We start from the raw sequence: 4802 nt of genomic DNA on the forward strand, positions 1-4802 counted from the left end.
GAAGGGAAGGTGAATTTCAACAAGCATTTCATTTGTGAAGGCCGAAAAAAATTTAAACACTGCTTGTTTCTATCAGAGTACAGTACAGGAAGCAAAATTATTTCAGGTATACTAAGCAGAAAGATATTTAATACAGGGAACTGGGTGCTTACAAAGTCTTTGGAAGGGCTGAAAGACAAGTTGTGGATGACCCTTACAGCAATGACTCCCAGAACAACAGATTGTCCCAGTGGGTGAGCTATTTACTCTGAGGCTTCTATTGAAGCTATGGCTTCAAGACTCTCTCCCATAGCTGTGATCCAGAGATCAACAGGCCACAATCAGGAAGCCACCACACCTGCTTCTGCCTCTGCAACTATGTCTCAATACCCAGGAAGCTAAAGAAGGCATACTGCAATGCTGCTGCAGGACAATCTCACTGAAAAAGAAAAAAGGAAGAAAGATGGCTTCCACTTCACTTCTGCCTTCCACATCCAAAGCCTAGGAGTACACAATTATCAGAACCTAATTCTCATTCAGAATCCTAGCTGCAAGGGAATCTGGCATATGTCAATTTTAGATTTCCAGTATCTCCAACTAGAAGGAAAGCAGAATGGAGCTTGAGCAAGCAATCCACAGCACCCACTGCTTCTAAGACCTTTGAACTCCACAAGTTAAGGCTCCCTGAATTTGCCAAATTTCTTCTTCCTGCCAACCTCTATATTTATTTTTCATTCTCCAAAATCTAACACTTTATATAATCAAGACATGTTGTCTTTTATAGCTCCTACTATTTTGATTTTAAAAATCCTTCTCATCTTGTTCTAATACATCTTAAAGCTCACCTACATGAATGCTTATCTTTTCTCTTTTGTAATATGTGATTTGACTTATTTTTTACATATGAATTTGTCTAACTCTGATAAACTTTGAGTTTATCCTTGGAAACTAATTTAGGATGAAGATTACATAAAAGACACTGGACAGTCTTTTCTTTGGCCAATCACATACCTTCAATTGATATAGAGGGAGAAAATGAGGCAGAGGAATTCTCTATTTTATTTTAAGATTGCTACCAAGAAGATTCTCTAACATCACTAGATTCATATTTCTATTCATTTTGCCTTAAATGGATTCATGTTAAGCTTTTGCGATGGGTTTCTTTGGTTTTTGTTTTGTTTTTTGTTTGTTTGACACGGAGTCTTGCTCTGTACCCCAAGCTGGAGTGCCGTGGCGCGACCTTGGCTTACTGCAACCTCTGCCTCCCGGGTTCAAGCAATTCTCCTGCCTCAGCCTCCTGAATAGCTGGCATTACAGGCATGTGCCACAATGCCCGGCTAATTTTTATATTTTTAGTAGAGACAGGGTTTCATCGCCTTGGCCAGGCTGGTCTCAAACTCTTGACCTCAGGTGATCCATCTGCCTCGGCCTCCCAAAGTGCTGGGATATCAAGCATGAGCCACTTCGCCTAGCCAAGGATTTGTTTTTAATGACCAAAAACTTTAGCATGAGAAATGTTAATAATAAAAATAAACGCTTGGCTTTCATTCAATTTAGTCATAAATACAAGGCATTTTTACATTTATTATTCTTTGCTGCAATCCTAATTTTTTTCTTCAATTGCAGCCTGGCCTCTTTTTTGTATGTTACCTTAAATTTGGGAAATTTTCAAACGTATACAAAAGTAGCTACTTTTATTTCAATTTTACCCCCCAAGCACTAATTATTTTGAAGTAAACTTTAGAAATCATTTTATATTTTTAAATATGTAAATCTAAATTACCACTAACATGCTTAAAAAATAACATTAACTACTCAATACAATTAAACATGAGTCGGTATTCACATTTCCATATCTTTCTTTCTTAACTTTTATTACGCAGAATTTCGAACCTACACCAAAGTAGATAAAATAGCACAATAGTCTCTTATATGTACATCATTTGACCCCAACAACCATCAACCTTGGTCTTTCTGGCCTCATCCCCATCCCTCTACACTTCCAAAGCAAATCCCAGACCCTATGTCATTTCTGTAAATATTTTAAACGTATCTGTGAAAGATAAAGACTCTGACATAACTACAGTACCAGTATCACAGGCAACACAGTAAAAATTCCTTACACAATGTTTAAATTTTCTTAACTCATAAATGTCAAAAATATTTTCACGGTTTAAAAAAATGAGGATACTTTTTGAAAATGCAATTTAAAGATCTATACATTGCAATTGATTGATGTCCTTTAGGTCTGCTGTGATTTTAATGGTTCCTTTTCCACTTCTTACTTTTTTCCTTCTATACATTTTGAAGAAACTGGGTTATTTGCCCTATTAAGGTCCCTACAGTCTGGATTCTGGCGATTGTAGCCCCGTGGTGTAGTTTAGCATGTTTCCCTATCATCCGTATTTCCTATACATTGGTAGTTAGAGCTTGAGGCTTAATCATATTCAGGTATTCTTGTCAAGCCGATGTCATACAGGATTTCCATTTTTCCACTGGGAGATGCACAGCATCTGGTTATCGCTAGCTTTGTGATATTACTATTCATTCATGTTCAATGCCTAGATCCATCAATTCATTAGGGATTACAAAATGGTAATATTCCTCGCTTCAGTTATTAGTTGGAATACTTCTATAATGAGAAACTTTCTTCATCTTCTACTTAGCTATCTCATGGTACAGTTCATATTAGAAAGGCAGAGTAGATGCTTGATTCTTTCTCCTCAATTGGTTTCAAATAATAAGCTGGTTCCTTGGCATCCTCCTATGGTGATCAATTCACTTTTACTTTTAAGAGTATTATTATGAACTCATAAATTTAAACATATTTGAACCATTTTTATTCACCACAGTAATTCTTTATGATGCTCAGATTTCCCCATCTTTAGCCAAGTTAGCTCTCAGTTTTTCTAATATGACCCTAGTAGTCTTTGATGCCTTCCTTGCTATCTGATAGGACAAGATTTTCTATATGCACACTGTAAATCATGCCTGAAATTGGCCACTTTTCCTAGGAACCCTGGTTCCTTTTAGTGGGAAGTGATATTAGAGCCCAGATCTGTTATTAGGGGTGTTCATTGGTACTTCATTGTCCTAAAATTGTCTTTATAATCTTTTATGTAGTTTACTATATGAATTGGGATACAACTAAGTTCCATACATTAGTATTGGTTATTGTATCACTTAAGATTGTTTTAAATTACAGGTTCCCTCATTCATTTTTCTCGTGTGGTGGTGGGGTTGAAGAAGAAGAAAAAGGAGGAGGAGGAGAAAGAGGAAGAACTTTCCAGTTTCCTATATCTGGATTTTGCTAACCTCATCCCATGGTCTTTTACCATGTTCCTCTGTTTCTTGTTTTCCTGTATATTCGTTGTTGGATCTAGAGGCTTGATTAATCCAAGGCTTTACTGATTTTATTTTCTCTCCTAGCTTTCAATTTGTTCCAATTTTATATAAGTGAAATACATTTGATTTACTTACCCAAATGCATAAAGAGTCTCAGAGAGAGAAATGCTAGTCAAAAGTACCCCAATTATTAATCATCTCTATACATTGCAGTATAAATGGCCTACCTTTAATTCCCACAAAAATAAAAATAAAGGCCAAGAGATAAACAAGACTGAAAAAGACACAGCATCGTATGCAAAAGATTCCTCTGGCCTTCCAATGTGCCACTTTTCTTTGCTTCTCTCTAAATCACTACAAGAACAGGACTCCTTACCTTACAGCAAGTCCTACATGGCCTATCCCACTCCATCACCCTCAGTGTCTTCTAATTCAGAGCAATATAAACATTCATTTTTAAGAGAAAGAATTTGAGCCAGGCCTATGCCTTCTATGGTTATTCTTTGCCAGACTGTAAGTAAACTTGGTTATCCAAAGCTCAGCTCAAAAAAAACAAACTTTTCTCTTTGCAAAAACATTTTGTTATCAGTCTTCCAGAAGCTTCTAGATATTAGTCTGAGGCTGAAGGGCTGGGATGGGGGAGAGGAGATAGGGAAACTCTCAGTTAACCAATCAACTGGTCATGAGTATGATCCAAGATCATGGTTCTGTATCAAGAGCCTTAGTGTAATTGGATTCTTGGAGACTATAGTGAAGAAAATGTGCTATATACAAATGATTTTGCAGAATAAATAGCACTATGAGCAGAGATTAAATTTGAAGGGGGCTGAAATCATGCAGCAGCTTAATCTCAGCTCAGAAATTTCCTCAGAAACAGAAGTCTACCACTTGAACAGTGCACATTTCAACAATGAACTGATTGAGTGCAACATGAAAGGACAGAACTGAGTGAAGTGGACTCAGAGCACGTTCATGGAGCCTGGCACAGTTTGGTCTTACTGGCATTGCTCACTGCACTCAATCAGTGGTGCATAGGTCAAGCAAGGAAGGCAGAGGAGCATCTTGAGCAGGGCCAGTTTGTGGAGCAAACTGTGAACCCCGCGTGCAGTCTCTGCAGTCTCTGCCGCTCACGGCCCCTCTAACCTGGAACTATGATGCCTCTTTCCCCTGAGCCTCTGCCTTGCCTGTACACAAACAAACCCTGAAGAAACAGTATGTTAATAGCCTCCAGCTTCTCCCAGAATATCTCAGGATGGGTGAAGTTACTGGTATCTCCAAGGTGAGCCCTGAGCATCTTGATACCCTTGAAATCCTTCCACCTCTGGCTTCAGCCATCCCTTCCACTGAACTGGCCTCTCCCCAAGTTCCAACCTGGTTTCCGCTAAAACATCTTCCCTCTGAGCTTCATGTAACTGGATCCTGACACTGTGCTGTGGATACTGTGTCTGGGCCTCCTGCATTTGTAGCCCAGTGACACA

Source organism: Mandrillus leucophaeus, unplaced genomic scaffold (genome assembly GCF_000951045.1).
Source record: "Mandrillus leucophaeus isolate KB7577 unplaced genomic scaffold, Mleu.le_1.0 Scaffold375, whole genome shotgun sequence".
NCBI classification, from domain to species: domain Eukaryota; kingdom Metazoa; phylum Chordata; class Mammalia; order Primates; family Cercopithecidae; genus Mandrillus; species Mandrillus leucophaeus.